The 22,232-nt window shown below is 48.2% G+C and overlaps 1 protein-coding gene across 2 annotated transcripts in view; it reads right to left on the reverse strand.

Moving 5' to 3' along the window:
* Positions 1-22,232, reverse strand: part of DSE (dermatan sulfate epimerase) — a 335,009-nt gene that overhangs the window by 181,611 nt on the left and 131,166 nt on the right. The gene's annotated exons all lie outside the window — the stretch shown is intronic.

The following is a 22,232-nucleotide window of genomic DNA, read 5'->3' on the forward strand; positions in this document are numbered from 1 at the left end:
ACAGTCTATGACTACTCTGTGAGTAAACCATTCAGAGGGAAGGCTAAGGCGGAAGTTCAAAATATTTCTTGAATTGCCTTCAATTGTATTCAGTTTGTGCCTGTTTTAGAATGAGGCAGCCGTATCTGGATGAAAGTACCAGGGTAAAGAGGGCTTTGATTTAGGGCATGTTAATGTTCGCAATTATGCAAATAAGTTGGACTATGTAGGAAACAAATGTCTACCTCGCGTGGAGGGCTGTTGTTATGGTTTTCAAGGAGAAGTTGAATTATGTTCAGAACAGTTGAGTAGTCCTTATCAATATCAAAGGATCCCATCAGTGTAACCAGGCAAGGGACCTCACTTCCTGTCAGTCGCAACCTCTTCCTCAGTGTGCCCCACACTTTCATCGATAGAAGTATAAAACTTTCTGGGTGATACTGGCCCCTGATGCTACTGGTGCTTGCTTTCTTTCTGTGTTTGTTTTCCAAACTTTGCTAATCTGTGTTTTTAGGTCTCGCCGACCCAGCGCATGCGCTGGTCTGGCGAGACTTATTGAGAGGGCTCCAAAAAGTGCTGCCAGGCCAGCCTAGAGCTGCAGTGCATGTGCGCGGGCGCGCGCGCAGCGCTTTACCGCGATTACTTTCACTTTCGCGGCCGCTTTGATGTTTGATCGCTATCATTTTCACTTTTGCGGCCGCAGGGCCGTTTGGCATAGCCAATAGGTCTCGCCGACCCAGCGCATGCGCTGGTCTGGCGAGACTTATTGAGAGGGCTCCAAAAAGTGCTGCCAGGGCAGCCTAGAGCTGCAGTGCATGTGCGCAGCGCGCAGCGCTTTACCGCGATTACTTTCACTTTCGCGGCCGCTTTGATGTTTGATCGCTATCATTTTCACTTTTGCGGCCGCAGGGCCGCTTGGCATAGCCAATAGGTCTCGCTTTTGGGACCTTATAAGTATTTAGTTATGCAACTGTTGCATGGCTAAACACTTATAAGGCCTCAAAGGCGAGACCTATTGGCTATGCCAATGCTTGTTTACGAATGTTACGTGGTGTTCATTGTATAGGTTTCCTATATGTATAAATTACTGCACGTGTCATATCACAGACTGTGCTACTTTGCAATAGGTACTGGAAGATGGACTTTAATGTTTTATCTTTAATACATTGGGTAAGGGATACAGCTAAAATATGGTTGCCTAAATATCGTCGAATAAAAATATTCAGTTCTAAATATCGTTTGCAGAACTATCGCTCGGCTGGCGTTAATAATAAAAAATCTACACCCAATGAAGCAACGGTAAATAAATCACATTTAAGCCACACTATTTCTGTCAGTCAATATTTAAGCAACAATATTCTGACACACAAACCAGGGTTGGTATACCTAAACTTGTCTTCACTTCGAGTGTTAGACAACCGGATAAACCTGTTCCCATCAATGACAGTATACGATCGTTAGATTTAGAGGGTAGGTGTTCAGGGGCGGCTCTAGGCTCATGGTGGCCCTGTGCAGGGAGCGTAGGTAGGGGGCCCCGGAAGAGGGGGTCCGGGCGGGGCGGAAGCCGGAGGCCGGCAAATCCCTGCCAGGGGCCGCCACAAATATGTATTGTATCCGATTCCTCGTGGCCAGGCGGCCCCTGGGGTTTGGCGGCCCTGTGCAGGTGCACAGCTTGCACATGCCTAAGGCCGCCCCTGAGGTGTTCTAGATGCTCGCTAGTCAGTACCAGGAGGCAGTTGCATAAGCCCTGAGGTGTGACAACAGTGAGAGGCAGAGACGGCAATAAGCAAAGTCCCTATGACGTACTCAAGAGCTCCAGACAATCGTACAGCAGAGGAACATGGCTGCTGAACATGGCTGTGGAACTAACACCGCATTGGAAGTCAGTGTCGCAGAAGGTGTGAGTGACGTGCTTCATCCTGCATACACGCCTCACGTTTCCAGCAGGCACGGTCCACACTAACTTGATTTTTAAGTTTAAGTGGGAGCTCTACACGACCTTCCTACAATCTACACACGTCATTAGATCGGTATGGGTAGATAAACTGAATGGACTGGTCGCTGAAGTAGCCACAGGCCATGAGGCATCTGATATTAACCTACTGCATAGTAGGCATCGCAAGCAGGATGAATGAATATGTGGGAGCAGTGCGACTGCGGTGAAAGAATGGCAGTGGGATGAAAACAGCGAAGGCTTTGCCCGCGCAGGGCATCATGGGCTGGAGGAATAACCAGTCTGAGGGCCCCTCCCCTCTTTTAAGGTGTATAGGGTGCGTATCACGGCACTGAATACCTCACCCCCAACCCACAGGTACAAGAAAGAAGGCGGAAAAAAGCATGCCAGGTGCTCACCAATGACGCATCGGAAACATAGGCGTTAAGGCGCTGGTAAATGTGAGCCATTAACGTCAGAGTGGAGCATACTGCCGTAGAATGCCGTGGCCTAGAGTGCAGTGGCATAGAGTGGAGTGCTGCAGAGTGCAGTGGCGCAGAGTGGAGTGATGCACAGAAGAGTGTAGGAGAGTGCAGGGGCAGAGAGTGCATTGACATAGAATGCAGTAGTGCAGTGTATCGTGACATAGAGCTCAGTGGCGTAGAGTGCAGTGTTGCAGACTAGAGTGTCATAGAGTGCAGTGGTGTAGAGTGGCGTAGAGTTCAGTGGCATAGAGTGGTGTTGAGAAGAGTGACATTGAGTGAAGTGGCATTGAATACAGTGGTGCAGGGTAGAGTGCAGTGGCATAGAGAGCCCCAGAGTAGAGTGCAGTGGCATGGAATGGAGTAGTGTAAAGTGGACTGGTGTAGAGTGCATTGCTGCAGTGTTGCAGAGTATAGTGGCGAAGAGTACAGTGGCATAGAGTGCAGCGGCCTAGAATTCCGCTGCTTACAATGCAGTATCACAGAAAACAGTGGTGTAGATTAGAGTTGTGCATAGTAGAGTGCAGTGGTGCAGAGTGGAGTGGTGCAGATTACAGTGCCGTAGAGTGCAGTGGTGAAGAGTGGAATAGAATGGTGTAGAGTAGAGTGCAGAGGTGTAGAGTGGTGTAGAGGTCATTGGCGTAGAGTGCAGTGTTTTAGAGTAGAGTGGTATAAAGAGCAGTGACATAGCGTACAGTGGTGCAGAGTGGAGTGCAGTGGCGAAAAGTGCAGGGATGTAGTGTGCACTGGCATAGAGTGCAGTTTAGAGTGAAGTGTTGTAGAGTGCAGTGACATAGAGTGGAGTCGAGTGGAGTAGAATGGAGTAGAATTCAGTACCCGAGAGTGCAATGTTGCGGTGTAGAGTGTCATCGAGTGCAGAGGTGTAGAGGTCATTGGGGAAGAGTGCAGTGGTATAGAGTAGAGTGGCATAGAGAGCAGTGACATAGCGTACAGAGGTGCAGAGTAGAATGCAGTGGCAAAGAGTGCTGGGTTGTAGTGTGCATTGGCATAGAGTGCAGTAGTTTAGAGGGGAGTGCTGTAGAGTGCAGTGGCGTGGAGTGGAGTAGAGTGGCGCAGAGTGCACTGGTGTAGAGTAGATTGTTTCAGATAGAGTAAAGTGGCGTAGTGTGGAGTGGTGCAGGGTAGAGTGCATTGGAGTAGGATAGAGTGTCATAGAGTGTAATGGCTAGAGTAAAGTGGTGTCGAGTGCAGTGGGATTGACTGCAGTGGTGCAGAGTAGATTTGAGTGGATTTCAGCCGAGTATCGTAGAGTGTAGGGTCGTACAGTTGAGTGTTACAGATTAAAGTACATTAGCGTTGAGTGTATTGGCACAGAGTGCAGTGGAGTAGAGTGCAGTGTTGCAGAGTGGCGTACAGTGGAGTGGCGTAGAGTGAAGTTGTGCACAGTAGATTGGAGTGGCCTAGACTGGAGTGTTGTAGAGTGCAGTGGCGAAGAGTGCAGTGGTGTAGAGCAGATTGGCATAGAGGTATTAGCATAGAGTACAGTGGAGTAGAGTGGCGTAGAATGCAGTGGCGTAGAGTACATGGTTTTTAGACTCGAGTGAAGTGGTGTAGAGTGGAGTGGTGCAGGGTAGAGTGGAGTGGCATAGACTAGAGTGGCACAGAGTGTAAGGGCATAAAGTGGTGTAGAGTGCAGTGGTGCAGAGTAGATTAGAGTGGAGTACAGTGGATTGGCGTAGAGTGCAGGGGCATAGAGCAGAGTGTTACAGAGTAAAGTGCATTAGAGTAGTATGTATTGGCATACAGTGCAGAGTATAGTGGAGTGGTCTAGACTGGGGTGGCGTAGAATCCAGTGGTGTAGAGCAGAGTGGCGCAGAGGCCTTGTATAGTGGTACTGTGTAGAGTAGAAAGGAGCAGAGTGAAGCGGTGTAGAGTGCAGTGCTGTATCGTGGAGTGGTGCAGAGTAGAGTAGAGTGCAGTGGTGTAAAGTGAGGTGGTACAGAGTAGAGTGTAGGGTCATGTAGTGGTGCAGAGTAGAGCGGAGTGGCATAGAGTGGACCTGTGCAGAGTATACCGGAGCGGTTTAGGCTGGAGTGGTGTAGAGTGCAGTGGCAAAGAATGCAGTGGTGTAGAGCAGAGTGGTGCAGAGGCATTGGCACAAAGTACAGTGGTGCAGAGTAGAGTAGAGATGCTTAGATTGAAGTGGCAAAGAGTGCAGTGGTGTATCGTTGAGTGGTGCAGAGCGGAGTAGAGTGCAGTGGTGTAAAGTGGAATGGAGTGGTATAGAGTAGAGTGCAGAGGCGTGGAGTGTTGCAGAGTAGAGTTGAGTGGCATATGCATGCTGTGGAAGCACACTGCCTTTACAGACAACAGATTTTCAATTGAAATGACCATTACATATGCACAGGCATACAGTCTTACTAATAAAACTATACAGCGCACAAATGATAATGTGTGGAAATTGCATCACCTCGTGTAATGATTTGTTTTAATCATATCAAAGTATTTGTTTCCAACACACTTCAGAATTAACAAAAATGTGCTTCATTTGTGCATTTCTAATTCTGATATTTTCTGAAATACTTGCACAGTTCATTTATATGTTGCTGTGTGCTTGAAAAAAAACCTTTCCTACCTCCAAGTTTGTCACATAAATCCTCTCACATTGAAGTCAAAGTAAGAACAGTAAATACCAAGCTCCCTCAGTAGACAGAGCCTGATATTTTACATCTGATTTTGAATGCAGAGCAAATGTGACAAGATAAGAACAAGCTTTACAGGCCTCTTTACAGAAAGAAGCACTTGTGGGAGAATACAAGGTGAGTTGGTGTGAAAAGGCTGTGCTCCTTGGGAGGGCCGAACTCATGCTGAACGGCCTTAAACAAATAAAGCCAGTAAATGAAAAGCCAGAAAATGTCAGTGTCAAACCACAAAGCCAATGGTAATCAACGGGCGTAATGAATTTCCTGGGACGATTTCTGAATATCCCCAAGACGTCTTTAGTAAACCACACAGCTACGTAGGCGTCTACCTAAAAAGCATCGCCAAAGCCAAGAGGTCTGGCTTTAATGTACCAACAAATGTAAGAAGAGGTTTTTAGAGAGTCCTGGGATGGGCAGAGTTAATGGATAGTAAGGGTTTTTACGATTTTGGGATGGGTAGTAACAAGTTCTTAGGGTTCAAGCAAGGGTTACCTTAAGTTGTAGTAAAGGGCTTTGAGAGTTTAGGTATAGGTAGCTTTAACGGGTGGTAAAGGGTTTGTAGGGTTCACGAAAAGATAGCATTGAGGGGTTAGCAGGGCTCAGGGGAGGGTAGTATTAAGTGGTAGCTAGGTTTGATTTATGGTTAGCATTAAGGTAGTATTAGGGAACAGGAAAAGGTAGTATTAAGGGCCAGCAAGGGGTATTAAGGGTTCCAGGAAGAGTAATCTTAAGAACTAGTAAGAGATTTTTAGGATTCAGGGATGGGTAGCATTAAAGGGTACAAAAGGGTTTCCAGGGTTCATGTAAGGATAGCGTTAAGCAGTAGTAAGGTTTTGTAGTGTTCAGGGAAAGGTAGCTGTAAGAGGTACTAAGAGTTTTAAGGGTTGGGTAGCTGTAATGGGATAAGGCGTTTTTAAGCGCTCAGGAATAGGCAGTGTTAAGGGTATTTAGGGTTCACGGCGGGGAAGCAATAAGGGGTAGCAAAGGTTATTTAGGGTTCAGGGATGGGCAGCATTAAGGGTTCATTGAAGAGAAATGTTAAGTAGTGGAAAGGGATTTTTAGGGTTCAGGAAAGCATAACATTAAGAGTTATAAAGGATTTTTTGGGGTTCAAGGATGTGCAGCGTTAAGGGGAAGTAAGGGATTTTTTAAATTCAAGGAAGGTAACATTAAGTGGCAGTTAATGTTATCAGGGCTCAAGTATAGGTAGCATTAAGGGAGAGTAAGTGGTTCTGAAGGGATTTAGGGAGGGGGAGCACTAAGGGGTATTAAGGGTTCAGGGAAGAGCAATGTTAATGAGTGATTAAGGGTTTTTAGGGTTCAGGGAAGGGTAGCTTGGAGGGGTAGTAGTGCGAATTTAGGATTCATGAAAGAGTGATGTAAAGGAGTAGTAAGGGGTATTTGTGGTTCAGGGATTGGCACAGTTAAGGGATAGCATTGGTCTCTGGTTCACGGACGGGTAGCTGTAAGGGGTAGTAAGGTTTTTTTAGGATTTGGGGATGGGTAGCATTAGGGGCAGTTGAATTTTTGGGGTGCAGAGAAGGGTAGCATTAAGGGGTAGTATGGGTTTTTTAGGTTCCAGTGATGAGTAGCTATAAGGGGTGAACACAAGGAGATGCTGGACAGAGCGCCAGTGCTTAATTTGAGCCGGTGCTTTCCGGTGCTCAGCACCGGTACTTAATTGGTTTCCGGTGCTCGGCACCGGCACCTAATTGGCAACACCATACTTAGAACAGTCTACCACACGGTGGTGCTGTTCACCTAATTTAGAGATTAGCAGAACAATGAGTGTTTAGGAATACAATATACTTTGCCACCTCAGTCCAGACCCAGCTATATGCAAATCAGTCTTGACCCTGTGCCTCATGGAAACAGTCCAGCCCGAACTGCCAAGCCAGGTCTTCCCTGAACTGGAAACAAGCATCCTGGGACCGGTTTCTGAGTAACACCCCTCATCAGCCAGGCTAGCTTGAATCCAGTGGCAAAGTGAGCAAGGGACCCACGTCTGGGCCTACACTGCCAACTTAGGGCAGGGAAGACCTGGCTTGGCAGTTCAGGCTGGACTGTTCCCATGAGGCACAGGGCAAGACTGGTTTTCATATAGCTGGGTCTGAACTGAGGTGGCGAAGTGAGCTAAAGAATGATGATGGATTCAACCCAGATCTGTGACTGGGGGTGAGTGTCTGAAAAGTTTCAGCGCTCCGTCCATCATCTCCTTGTGTATGCTTTGTTCGCCCTAAATTGGCAGGGTATGCCCAAACGTGGGACCCTTGCTCACTTTGCCACTGGAATCAAGCTAGCCTGACTGATGAAGGGTGTTACCCAGAAACCGGTCCCAGAATGCTTGTTTCCGGTTCAGGGAAGACCTGGCTTGGCAGTTCAGGCTGGACTGTTCCCATGAGGCACAGGGTCAAGACTGATTTGCATATAGCTGGGTCTGAAGTGAGGTGGCGAAGTGAGCTAAAGAATGATGATGGATTCTACCCAGATCTGTGACTGGGGTGAGTGTCTGAAAAGTTTCAGTCCTCCGTCCATCATCTCCTTGTGTCTGCTTTAGCTATAAAGGGTGGTAAGGGTTTATTAGAGTTTAGTGATAGGTAGCGTTAAGGGGTACAAAGGATTTTTGGTTTCACACAATGGTCCAGTAAAGGCAGTGATACTCAAAGTACAGACTGGTGGCCGCATGCGGCCCTCCTGACCTTTACGTGTGGCCCCCTGAGCAGCAGCAGCACTGGCCTGCTGTTTACTCCACTCAGCAGTAACATAAAAAAATATATATGAACAACAAGCACTTATTTAAAGGTTAATTGCAGTTAAAAAAAGGGAAATAACTAGGCCCTTAACTTTAGGAACCCTTTCATTTTTAAAGTCAGCAAACGTAAAAATACTTAAGTCTTTTCAAATTTCACATGGTTTATTTTATTGATCTTTAGAACCATTTCACCTTAGAAAATCAAATTATAGCAGTGCATTCAGAAGTATTTTTTCAAAGTGATGGTTTCCAAACATTAATTTAGAAACGTTCATGTTCCTCCTCACACACCCTGAAAACAATGCCATTAGTGATTACATCCAATCACAGGAGATGGTTTTGTACAGTACGCATCCTGAAGTAATGTATTTCGAGGTCGTCTTATATGTGATAATGAAGAAGAAGGAGGGAAATTGAAATAAAACAATTGAACAGGGTCACACAATTTGGTCAAGTGGACAAGCCGGGATTTTTTGTTTTCACATTACGCAACTGAGTTCATGCTTCGTCTCCCTTACACCCGCTTTACAGCCCCCCCCCCCCCCCCCCCCTGGCATCAGTGCGGTCCTCGGTCACACCAAAGACCAAACTTTGCGCCCCCTGGGAAAATGTCTGTGAGTACCCATGAGTTAAGGGGTATTAAGGGATTTGTAGGGTTCAGTGATGGGTGGGACTGAGGAATAGTAAGGTATTTGGGGTTCAGGGAAAAGTAGTGTTAAGTGGTAGCAAAAGGTTTTTAGGGTTTAGGGAAGAGTAGCATTAAGGGTAGTAGAAATTTGGAGAGTTCAGAGATGGATACCGGTAATGGGCAGTAGGAGGTTTTTATGGTTCATGGACCGGTAGCATTAAGGGCTATTCAGGGGTGTATAGGGTTCTGGGGAATGGGTAGTAAGAGATTTTAGGAGTCATGAAATGGAAACATTTAGGGGTAGCAAGGAATGTGTAGGATTCAGGGAATAGTATCATTAACCAGCAGTAAGGGTTTTTTAGGATTTGAAGAAAATTGTTCTTTTATGTTATCAGGGTATTAGTAGAGTGCGCAGCTACTCGGTAGAGTGAGCAGGTACTCGGCAGAGTATCCCTGTGCTAGTTATGTGTGGCAGCTAAAATGAGAGTGACAATGCAGAGGCTATTGCTGGAACAGCAAGTTTTCAGAGACTTCCTAAAAGGGAGAAGATCTTGCATCTGTCTTGTAGTTGGCGGCATACAGTTCCACAATTTGGCGACTTGCACTGATAGGATCGACCTCCTATTCGAGATCGTCAGAACACAGGGGTCCGTGCAAGCAACAGGGATGCGGATTGTAGGGAGCGCCGAGGAAGGTAGAATTGGACTCTCCTCCTGAGATAAAGGGATCAAGTATCGTGAAGTGCCTTGAATATGGACGAAACAGCTAAGAAAGAGGGCGAGCGCAGCCATAGGTGGCCAGATTTTCTAAGGGGTCGTGGGTCCCATGCCACATTTGCAAAGTGGGGCGATGCTGGACTTGAAGAGTGTCAAAACAACAATGTCTCAACCGGTAATTATAGGGACAATTTTAGAAAAAATGCATAAATCATCAAGGAGGGAAACCAAGAGACCAAAGTAAGAAAAAGTTTTTTAGTTATTATTATTATGCAAAAGGATTATAACAGCACTATAATACAGTTAAATCAAATTAAGGTAGCCAAACATACACCAGTTGTGTACTGACCGTGCTCGGTGCAAGTGATAAGTGCAGTGACACAAGTGATATATACAGTGTGAGCGGCGCAAAGTGAGAGAACAACATTAATCATAAACAAATTACAAGAACACAATGAATAATTTGCAATAAGGTATAAATCCTTAGGTGGCCGTGGGTTACACTGGGATGTCGATGGCGTTTCGACCTTATGCACTTAAGGTCATCAGAAGGACAATGGCTACAATTTGAAGAGTGCTGAGTTCTGGTCTAAAGAAAACGCGCAGAGCGTTAATGCTCGGGCGATCGTCAGGAACTTCTACGTGAGACGTGATCACAAAGTGCTTTCAAATGCCAGAACTACGTTCGGGAACAAGCTAGCCGATATGCTGGGTCTGTTACGGTCATGCAATCAAAGGTCCGGCTCGTATGGACAGTCTACAATGTGTATACAAATGCTGTGCCCAAATCAACTATTCTGGGTCAAAGTCAATCCGACAAGGCCAATGCTGAAATTATTCCAAAGTGGTACGAGAGCGAGCCAAGGACGCACGATGACCACTGAGTGGGACCAGTGATCTCTTTTCAAATGGACCGGACGAAAAATCGCCGGCAGAGCAAGCGGAACCAATACGCCAGGGTGACTGAATCGCGGTCACATATTTACTGGCAATCAAATCACCAGACTCTTGAGCAGCAACAAGTGGATGGCAAATGTTGGGTACCACTATATGGCTCCTAACCCAGTGTGTGAAAAATGGTGCTGAGGGTTACCAACTATAGGTGTCCAGAGTGGGCCCAGCAGTGCACCTTGAACAGAGCCAGGTTACAAGCCAGTTTTCCAGCATTGGCGCTGTGGTATCCTTGACAATGTGGTAGCCTCTCCATTGACAATAGAAGGTTTAGACTCTCATACCATCTCACAAGCTAATGTCATTACTTCTCTGCCTGACCATTTGCAGCCAATGAAGAGGTTAAAAGACTCCTTAGGCAGTCACTGCCGAGGGTGGAGGTGCCCAGATCTCTTGTGAGATGATATATGAAATGTAGAGCCTCGAGAACAATTTAGGACATGTTCAGAAGACTTCTCAAGACCTCGCTCTTCGAACAATAGCACCTCCCCCCCCCCCCCCCCCCCCCAGCACCTTGAGACCCTCGCGGGTATGTAGTGCGCTTTACAAATGCCATGATTGATTGATTGATTGATTAAATGAAAGCAAAACAAGATATGTTTTGTGGCAATCACAGACGTGTGCTTTTGCACACGAAATAATGAGCGCAACTTTGGCCGCCCATGTATGCAAACCTAAGTATGCATTTCGGGAGTATATCTTATTGCTGCATGCCACTACGTGCAGACAAAGTACAACAATGAAAGACATGCCTGTGCTGTACTACAGGAGCATCCAGAGAGGACGTGCATCTTTCCCGTTGGGGTGGGGCCTTGGAGACAAGTGTCCAGTCCAGAGCTCTTAAAAGCCTAACAGTTCTGAGTGTCATGGTCTAAACTCATCCCCTGCGCTTGAATCAACCCCTTAGCATTCATTTTGTTGCACAGGCAAGAGGAAGGCAGTATGCAATCTGAACATATTACTGCTTTACAGAATGCTTAATCAATAACATATGCCCCACCCCTTCAAAAGTACGCACGAGGATAGCAGAATGTTAGTGTGTGTGTCTGGCATAAAATAGTGTTGTAAGCCCATTGCGCCGTCGTTGCGTCACTTTCTTTGACACACCTGCGGGGCAGGTGCCTGCCCATATTTATACGGCCACGTAAAGTCACCCCCGTGATTTTTCATGGCCTTGTAAATATGGGCTCCTTTCACACATTACTCTGCATGAAAGGGGCATTCCATGGGTGTTGCTGTGGGTGTTCTCACACAACATCCATGGAACCTGACACATTCCCAGTGTTACAAAGTGTCGCACACCTGGGAATGCGTCAGAATCCTACACCTCCTCAGGCAAGGCGTAGGAGTGGCTCAACGAGGAAAAATACTTTTATTTCTACTCATTTTTTGCTCTTTCTATGAGTACACATAGAAGGAGCAAAACACCATTAATGATTGTTTTTGTACAGGAAGGTGCCCCTTCCTGCACAACAACAACCATCCTTGCAACGCAGCGACCCTTGCACCATGGCACAAGGGTGTTTGCGTTGGTGCATGGCTGCTGTTTGTATGCCGGCGCAGGGGAGAGAGACTGGAATGCGCCGTATGTTGTAGATACTGCGCATTCCTGCCCTTTCATTTTGACGCACAGCAACGCAACAGGAAGTCTTGCTGCGTTACTGTGCATCAAAATATAGTAAATGAGGCCCAAAAAGAGGAACTATCCGCTGTAAAGAACATTACCAATTCGTCCCTTCCCACAACCAACACAAATAGTAAGTCTGTAAGCGATGGATGTTACACCCACCAAACAGTCGCTGCTAAAAAGATGCCTTTAATGCCAAGCTGCTAATGAGAGCAAGTGCCACGTCTTCGAAATGTCTAAAAACAAGAAGCTTGCGAGCAGCTGTGTTTCACATCATCCATTCAGTAGTAGGATTCCTCCAGGAGAATGTTAAGCATAAAATGAAATAAAATCCAACGTTTTACTACCCCTTGGCTCCCAGCTGTGACTGAGTCCCTCTTAGTTCTAACCTGATAGTGTAAGCACAAAATGGTCTTAACAGTTTCCCAATATGCCTTGTTGTTACCTCAAGGTCATGCACCAACTGTTCCCAACCATGTGTGACGTAATCAAAGTCAGCACCAGGTCTGTGGTACTGCCCAAATGATCTCTCAGCAATGCTTCAAGTCATAGGAATCACATTCTGTGAAGATTATTTTTTGGTCTGACCCGGAGATAGCTTCAGCAGTGTCATTGAGTCATATAATAAATAATTTAAAAAATCATAAATAAAAATGCATACATCCATATATACATGCATGCTGTTTTCACTCACTGGTCTGTTAAATTTTCATTCACATTTTACTCCCCTACCCCAGCATTGGCATGCAGCCGTTGGCGCTCTAACACGTGAGTGACAGGATTTTGTCGGATCACATGTGCACATCCACCTGAAAAGAAGTGTGTTTTGGTGCAAGGGCTGACTGGACAGCCAATAAATTAATTTTCAATCACATTTTTCTTCAGTGGCAGTAGCATCAATCGGGGGTGGCGAGGTGGCTGTAGAGACGAGGGGGGGCTGTACAAAAATAAAATTAAAATAACTTACCTTATCGCCGCCGTGTCTCTCCTCCGCGTCATGACTCCACCGAACAGGAACCAGGAAGCACCCAGGCTCCCCTGACCAATCACAATGCTGCAATGTAGCATTGTGATTGATAAGCACCCAGGCTCCCCTGACTAATCATAATGCTGCAAAGCGGAGTTGTAATTGGTCTGAGCGCCGTTGTTCAGTGCTCAGATGGGGACTGGGGGCTTGGGCATGTTCTCCACACAGGCTGAAATGCAGCCTGTATTGAGAACCTGGGAAGTGCGCATGACTGTTTGGCCGGCCCCAGGGCTGGCCAAAAAGTCATTGAGCACTTGGAGTGGGCAAACCACTCCTCCCCTCCCCTTCCCTCCCCTCCCCTGCTCTGAGAGCAGAGCAGCCCCACCGGCTGCAAAGCAGCACAAAACATATTCCCTATTTCCACTACTAATAGCAGTGGGCGGCGCTCTTCCACCTTAGTACCATTCTTTTACCTTTATTTTATTTAAGCAATCCTTGTGCGCTTAAACCATGCACTAAGTTTGCAATAATTCAAAGCCGACAGCAGCTTTCTGATAGTAGCTATTTTGGCACCTGTAAAAATCATATTTTTCTGTGATGAGCATTAAACTTTTAATAAAAGGTTTCTATATCTTTTCTAAGTACACCTAGCTGCTGGGAAGCATGCCTACTGCTCTGTTGAAATTATTTTCGCTGGTTATTTTTTTTAGGTAAACATTTTACAACATAACATGTGTGTTTATAAAGCGCACATCCGCCCAAGGGTATCTTGGCTCTGAATAGCAGATGTTTACTGTTACCCAACTCAACTGCACTCACAACAAGCCTATGGTACCATGTTTAGGTGGCAGTATGTTTAATTTATTTTTTGTTCTTTCTGTTTTTGTGGAGGATGCTTACAATGAAAAAGTAAATTGGCCACCAGACCGACTTGCCACGACAGCCGAAATGGCTATGCCAATGCTTGTTGTATGTTTACTTTTACTATCCAAGTAAACAATAGCGTATTTTTTTTTCAAGCACTTCTTAGAAGCATCACAAGGGCACAATCAATGTCTGAAGAAACTGCAAAAGTAATTTAATTGTTTCTTTTTTCCTTTAAAAATGTGATCAAAATGCTGCAGTATGCATAAGTCAAAGCTGCGACATATAATCTGGAAGAATCACACATAGTAACCTATTTCAAGCAGGAAACAGTTCAAGCCAGACAGAGGCCTGGTCAGTGGTGCGCATCTCCGCTTCCCTCAACTAAATAGTAAGTGAAACTAAAACAAGACAAAAAATGATTGAATGCCACAGATGAAGAACTCTGGCTACCGGCTTCAACAAAGTAACAACATGGGAGAACAGGCATTGACAAAACGACACATACGGCATGCCCTATGCGAAGATCTCTGCTGAGAGTTACTCCAGGCAGGGGCGGCTGCTCTCTTGGAGCGGAGGAGCGTTGTCCCACTTAAAATCCCCCCAAACCCCTGAAAAAGAAAATGTTAATTTATTACTATTTTATTTTTCATCTCCCGTCCTGAACAGAGCGTCAGGGCAGGGGTGGGGCTGCTGCTGAGTGACAGCAACAGGGAGGAGGGTGGGCTGCCTTTTGCACTTGTTTATAGTGCCAATTTATTTTTGGCCGGCTGTCTTGCGACGGCCAGCCACACATAGGCACTTTAAACTGCTCTAACCCAGCTGTCTGGGTTAGAGCAAGTGCAGGCGTCCAGAGCGCTGTGAAGCGCCGAGTGAGGCCGCTACCTCCAATCAGGTCACTGTTCTGATGCTACTGGTTAACAGCATGAGAGCAGTGCCAGGATTGGTCAAGGGAGTTGCAGCATCTAGTTCCTGTGTAGAGAAGAGGACCGGAGGGGGGGCTGTCACGTTCTAGTAAGTTTTATTAATTTTATTTTATTTTGCTTGCGCGCAGCCGCCTCACCTCACGTAGATGCCAGCCGCCACTGACCCCAGGAGAGCCGTGGCTAGTAGGACTGCTGCTGCCCGCGTCCCACGCAGTGGGACATCAGCAGGGCAGCCTACTAGTGGCCGCCCGTCGGAGCCTCCCACCCCCCCCTGCTCCGCCTCGCTAGTGAGGCCGCGCCTGGGGAGGGGAGGTCCCCCCCAATGGGTTTGCCTTAGGGAGGCGTGCCAACAGGGTGGGCGAGGCTTGACCCCCCTTTTAGGCGCCTCACCCCCTCAGTCCTTCCTCTGCTTCCTGCGCCGCTCCTCCTGGCCACGCGAATTCGCAGTCGCAGTCTCCTTCGGTCGTCGTCCTCGTCGCTGCGATCTCGGCCCCACCACCATCATTCGGCTTCACGAACAACGGTGAGTCTTGCTCTACCCTTCCCGCCCGGCCCCGTCCCTGGGCAGTACCAGGTCGACGGGGCCCTGTGGCTCGGATGGCCACGGGTGGGGGGGGCGCTAGTGCGGCCATGGTGGCTCGATGGACGCTTCGTCAGGGACGTGGCGTGATTGGGGAGGCCCTGGCGTTGCGCGCGAAAGGGCGCGAAAGTTATGGCGTGGTTCGAGGGTGGGAGCGGCAAGGTCGAGGTGGTGGTTCGAGGCCCGGCAATCACGCTGGGCGTTCTGTGATGCTGGGCAATCTATTCCACAGCCACGGTGGCTTGCTGTATCAGTAGAGAGGCCAACAAGCAAATGGGCACGGTGGTTGTGAGAAGTTGGCCTGGTATATGCTGTTCACTAGTTCTAGTGACCACCTTGTACCATGCCAAGCAACCCTTATGGTGTGGTTGTAAGTCAACCTTTCTGGACTAGCTGCCCTAGTGGTAGCGTAGGCTAAGCAGTCTTTGAGGCTAAACTCGTGATGCGTGTTAAGCAAGCTGTTTTACCAATAGTAACCCCCTTTTATACCAATGAAAGGACACCACACAGATATATATTCAAAATATACATGTATTTATTTCTCAAAGTAACCCCTAGTCTCTTTATGAGCACAGGAGCACAAATCGTCAAACAAGATTATCACAGAATACACAGAAGTTGCACTTTATATGGATAGGCCCTGGTGGCCACTCGAACCATATACTAAAATAGTGGTATAAGTACCACGAACAGAAAAGGGAAAAGGCCTAGGGCCTCTAGAATCGCTGGGCCTACAAGGAGCTAACGTCAGTTAGTGACCAGGAGGTCCACGGGTGGCGTGTGCAGAGCAAATAGTCACACGCGTGCTCCCATAGGTTTCAATGGGTGCGTAAAAAGTACAAAGTTACTGCAAAAGGAATCTTCCGGATGACCTAGGAACTTAAGAGTTGGAACACAGGCACTAGAGATGTAATACTACACTTGGGCACCGGAGTGCCAGCTTTACCTCACCCACAGGAAGCGGGTGCATAGGCCTCGAAGTGCGTCGGGTTTCTTCTATCGGTTCCGTGGGGCCTGTAGACAAAAGTGCTGCAGGCGGTCGGTCGGGAAGAGATGCAGTGGATCCAAGAGTGGATCGGAGATGTTGAAGACCTGTAAGCAGAGGGGACAGTGTTCACAGTCACTAGCCAGTGACCAGCGTGGCACCAGGTGGGTACCAGGCGATGTCGGGTGCAAACAGGAAGGAAGGTGTAGCTTGACTCTGCAGCCACGTGGTCCCTGAAGGTCGACGACGTCCAGGAGTCGAGTCACGAGCTGTCCCACGCAGGCTCTCGCTGTCGGCGGTGTCGGCGACTTGATCGAAGCAAACAAGCCTTGGCAAAAGCAATTGTTGTGGGCAAGGAGTTTAAGCTGATGGTTCTGACCAGCAAGGTCAGAGGAACTGCTCCTTTGGAGGGGAGCAAGGGCCAGTCTGGAGCAACCAGACCAGCGGTGTTTGTCGTAGATTTCGTTGCCAAGATGGCCACTAGCCAGCGGGCCAGCAACCGGTTAGGCGCGTCGAGTGGCAAAATGCAGAAGGGCCCCACGCAGATCGTGGAGATGCTGGAGGGCTCACCTTTGGCGCAGATGCTGCTCGAGGGTTGGGCTTCTCAGGACCCAAAGCACAACTTGGAGGGAGCCTCGGTTGTTGCACTGGTCAGCTTGTCGTAGTCGTTTCAAGATGGCTGGCTCCACGTGTCTCGGTGCCTCCACGGGTCTCCTCTTTGCAGGGACTGTGGATCGGGCGGTGAGAGGTCTGGAGGTCCGGGTCTTGTCAGTCTCTGGGCTCGGGCTCCGGCGGGAGGCGGCGGCAAAGCAGACGTTGATTCGCTGGATGGTGCTTGCGTTAGCAAGGTGGTCACTCCCTGACCACAGGGGAGATTTTCTTCAGTCTTCTGTGCAGCAGAATGTCGAAGTTCCCGTCTTCTTCTTAGTTTCAAGTTGATTCCAGGATGTCTGAAGTCTTAGGACACAGCTCCTACCTTTAAGCGGATTCTAGGGGCCGGACTACCTGCTAGGTCCCTCCCTATGGGTGGGACCAGGAAGGGGGGGTGGTTACACCCCCAATCCTTTGTCCAGCTCGCCCCAGGCCCGGGACTGGTGTGCCCCAGGACCGGTTTGAACTGGCATATGCACCGAGGCTCCTTGTGAGCCACAGGCATGTCTGGTTTCTTTCAAGCCCTACCTGACCAATACACAAAATCCTGTCTGGGGTGGTGCACGCACCTCCCCTGGCAGGAAACCCTTTGTCCACACCTCTCAAGCTGGAAGGACTCCCAGCAGCAGGAGGGCAGACTTGTGTCTGTGGTGGCAGCATCCATTTTGTGGAGCTGAGGCTATGTCTGATTTTACCCGGGTTTCAGGTACTGTACATGTCGTGTCCCTCTAGAAGGGTGGAATGCTAACCCCGTCGCCAGAATTGGCGAGGGGTTAGTATTCCAATTCGTATGACACCTTACTCGACATGTTTTGATAAAGCCAAACCAAAGATAGCATTTAACCGCGAGGTTCATAATGCACTTAAGAGTATATGGTATGACGATATCTGGAAACAGTAGAAGGAAGTTGTTCCGACCACTGCAGACAGGCTCAGCTCATGCCAGAGCACCATCTCACATGGAACCAAGCACTCTGCCTTCAGGATTGTTAAGGCCTGCCATAGGAGTGACTTATAGGTTACCAGGTGTCCCATTTAAGGTTAGGTATAGGTATACTACACCTAAGTAAGAGGTGATTACACCAACTTACCCCAGCTGAGTGATCAGCCAGTTGTGTCAAATTGTTAGGCCAAGCCGGGGGTGGCATAATACATGCTGCAGCCCTTGGCAGGCCTTGGGTACACCAATGCCCTGGGTACCTAGTGTACACTGGTACAGGGGCTGACAGGGTGATCCACTTCCAATTGGTTATGCACCTAGGGTGCATAGTTTTAATTTAGTAGAGAGAACAGCAGGCTGGGGGTCTGATTGGCAGGCCCACAGCCTCAATATGTCAAAAACCAGTGAAGCAAAAAGCAAAAATTTGGGGTGACCATAGGATAGCAGACCCTACTCTCCTACACAACCCCCCCCCCCAAACGCTGGGACATTAAACTAGCCTTGACCAGTCTCGTCTTCATGTCCTAAGTGGAAGTACCTGGAGAGACCATCTGCATTCCCATGGTCAGTACCTGGCCGGTGCTCCACTGTAAAGTCCATCCCCTGTAGGGAAATGGACCACCTAAGCAGTTTGGGATTTTCACCCTTCATCTGATTTAGCCACAAGAGGGGCTTATGGTCGGTCTGAATCTTGAAGTGAGTGCCAAACAAGTATGGCCTCAGCTTCTTCAGGGCCCACACCACAGCAAAGGCCTCCCTCTCAATAGCTGACCAATTCTTCTCTCTGGGGGTCAACCTTCTGCTAATAAAAGCAATGGGTTGGTCTTGACCATCTACATTAAGTTGTGACAGCACAGCTCCCACACCCAACTCAGAAGCATCTGTTTGGACAATAAACTCTTTGGAGTAGTCAGGACTTTTCAGGATAGGTGCAGAGCACATGGCCTCCTTCAGGTCATCAAATGCCTTTTGACAGCTTACTGTCCACTGAACCTTTTTGGGCATCTTCTTGGATGTCAGATCATTAAGAGGAGTCACAATGGACCCATAGTTCTTAACAAACTTCCTGTAGTACCCAGTCAAGCCCAAGAAAGCTCGGACTTGAGTCTGGGTGGTTGGAGGGGACCAGTCCTTGATGGATTGTATCTTACTCTCCAGTGGTTGAACTTGGCCTCCACCTACAAGGTGGCCCAAATATACAACCTTACTCTGCCCTATCTGGCACTTTGTAGCCTTGATAGTGAGGCCTGCCCTTTGCAGAGCCTCAAGAGCCTTCTTCAGGTGGATCAGGTGATCCTCCCAGGTGGAGCTAAAGACAGCAATGTCATCAAGATATGCTGCGCAAAAGTCATCCAACCCAGTAAGGACTTGGTTCACCAGCCTTTGGAAGGTGGCAGGTGCATTCTTCAGACCAAAGGGCATCACCACAAACTGGTAGTGCCCACCTGGGGTTGAGAATGCTGTTTTGGCCTTAGACTCCTCAGCTAATCTGATTTGCCAATAGCCAGCTGTTAAGTCAAATGTGCTCAAAAACTTTGCAGAAGCTAGTTTGTCTATGAGCTCATCTGCCCCTGGAATAGGGTGTGCATCTGTCCTGGTGACAGCATTGAGTCCTCTGTAATCCACACAGAACCTCATCTCTCTCTTGCCATCTTTGGTGTGAGGTTTGGGGACCAGAACCACTGGGCTAGCCCAGGGGCTCTCTGAGGGTTCAATGACACCTAATTCCAGCATTTTATGTACCTCAGCCTTTATACAGTCCCTGACGTGGTCAGGTTGTCTGTAAAGCTTGTTCTTTACAGGCAGACTGTCACCAGTGTCCACCACATGGGTACACCAGTCAGTTTGACTAGGTATCAAGGAAAACATATGTGAAAATGATTGTAGAACCTGTCTACATTCAGTCTGCTGATGGGCAGTGAGGTTGCCTCCAAGGGTCACTCCTTCAACTGAGCCATCTTCAGGGTTCTGAGACAACAGGTCTGGGAGAGGGTCACTCTCTTCCTCCTGTCCCTCATCTGTAGCCATGAGCAAGCCCATGTCTGCCCTGTCAACATATGCTTTAAGCCTGTTAACATGGAGTACCCTGTGGGGACTCCTGGGAGTTCCTAGGTCGACCAAGTAGGTGACCTCTCCCTTCTTTTCCAGGATTGTATGGGGTCCAGACCATTTGTCTTGGAGTGCTGCTGGGGCCACTGGCTCCAACACCCATACCTTCTGTCCTGGCTGAAACTCAACCAAGACAGCCTTTTGGTCATGCCAAGCTTTCTGTAAGGCCTGGCTTGCCTCAAGGTTTTTGGATGCCTTCTCCATATACTCAGCCATCCTGGAGCGGAGACCAAGTACATAGTCCACTATGTCTAGCTTAGGCTTTTTGAGAGGTAACTCCCAGCCTTCCTTCACCAAACACAGTGGGCCTCTCACAGGGTGCCCAAACAACAATTCAAAGGGGCTGTAGCCAACTCCTTTTTGTGGGACCTCTCTGTAAGCAAACAGAAGGCAGGGTAGAAGGATGTCCCATCTTCGCCTGAGCTTTTCAGGTAATCCTTTGATCATACCCTTTAGGGTCTTGTTGAATCTCTCAACAAGCCCATTGCATTGTGGGTGATAAGGGGTGGTGAACTTGTAGTTGACACCACATTCCTTCCACATAGCTGTTAAGTATCCTGACATAAAGTTGGTACCTCTGTCAGATACTACCTCCTTAGGAAACCCCACTCTGGAGAATACTCCCAGCAGGGCCCTGGCCACAACAGGAGCTGTAGTGGTCCTAAGGGGAATTGCCTCTGGATACCTGGTGGCATGATCCACTACCACCAGTATAAATCTGTGCCCAGATGCAGTGGGAGGATCCATGGGACCCACTATGTCTATTCCCACTCTTTCAAAGGGAACCCCCACCACAGGTAGTGGTATCAGGGGGGCCTTTGTTGTGCCACCTGATTTGCCACTGGCTTGGCAGGTAACACAGGAGCGACAAAACTCCTTTGTATCTTCATTCATATGAGGCCAGTGAAAGTGAGGGACAAGTCTGTCCCAGGTCTTGTTCTGGCCTAGGTGTCCTGCTAAAGGAATATCATGGGCCAAGGTAAGAAGGAAGCCCCTAAATTGCAGAGGTATAACCAACCTCCTGGTTGCACCAGGCTTGGGGTCTCTAGCCTCTGAATAAAGGAGCCCTTCATCCCAATACACTTTATGGGTACTTTGAGCATTCCCAGCAGCCTCAGCAGCAGCCAGCTGTCTGAGGGGTTCAAGAGAGGGACAGGATAACTGAGCCTGCCTCAAGTCAGCCCTTGAAGGTCCCCCTGTCCCCAGAAACTCAACCTGGTCAGGTTCAAGCTCTTCAGGGACAGTTCCTTCAGGGTCCTCTAGATCAGCTTCCTGGGAAGGCTGATCATCACTCTGAGGCAGGGGGGAAGGCACAGCCTTGACCCTCCTGTTCTTCTTCTTGGTAGGTGCTTGGTCCATTGTTCCAGGATCCAAGACCTGTGGTTCAGTGAGGCACTTTTTGGCCTGTGACCTGGTCACAGCAAGGACATGTGATGATATACCTAACATCTCTGCATGAGTCCTGTACTCCACTTCTGACCATAGAGAACTCTCTAGGTCATTGCCCAACAAACATTCTACTGGGAGGTCTGCACTAACCACAACCCTTTTGAGGCCAGTTACCCCTCCCCATGAGAAGTTAACAACTGCCACACTATGTGAAGTAGTGGCATTGCTGGCATTGGTCACCAGGTAGTTCTCACCTGGTATGTACTGTCCAGGGTCCACAAAGCCTGGTGTCACCATAGTGACACTGGCACATGTGTCCCTGTAGGCTTGAGCCACTTTGTCATTAATTAAAGGAGTCTGTCTGTACTTGCCCAGGTTACTGGGGCTCACAGTCAGGGACAAATCAATGTCCCCATCACAGATCAAGACTGCCTGTGTCAGGGTTCTGTCTAAGTCAGAATCTCCTTCAGTTCCCATAGTGATTCCCACTACACCCTTTGTCTGGGGACCAACACTGCTAACAGTAGTACTGGGAGCAGGTGCCTTAGGGGCAACAGTGTTGGGGGCTCCACCCTTTTTGCAATCACTAGTCCAGTGAGTTGTATTTTTGCAATGATTGCACCAGGGTTTCTTCTGACCTTCTTTCTTCTTTTTGGACTGTTGTTGGGACCCACCCTCCTTAGTAGTAGTTTGGGGCCCTGTTGAAGACTTCTGGTCTTTAGGTTTCTGATCTCCACCCTTTTGGTCTGTTTTCTTCTGATCACCCCCTTGGCCCTGGTTCTGGTTCTTTTGCTTAACCCTGGTTCTGACCCATTTGTCTGCCTTCTTTCCCAATTCTTGGGGAGAGGTCAGATCAGAGTCAACCAAGTGTTGATGCAGTTGCTGGTTTTGACAGTTATTTAAAATCTGTTCTCTCATCATCAAATTATACAATCCTGTAAAATCAGATACCTTACTTCCCAGCAACCAACCCTCCAAAGCCTTAGTGGCACATTCAATGTATTCAGACCAGTCCTGAGTCTGTGTCTTTTGGGTGTCTCTGAACATTAACCTGTACTGCTCAGTGGTTAAGCCTAACCCATCAACTAGA

The sequence above is a fragment of the Triturus cristatus genome, chromosome 6 (genome assembly GCF_964204655.1).
Source record: "Triturus cristatus chromosome 6, aTriCri1.1, whole genome shotgun sequence".
Taxonomy (NCBI): Eukaryota; Metazoa; Chordata; class Amphibia; order Caudata; family Salamandridae; genus Triturus; species Triturus cristatus.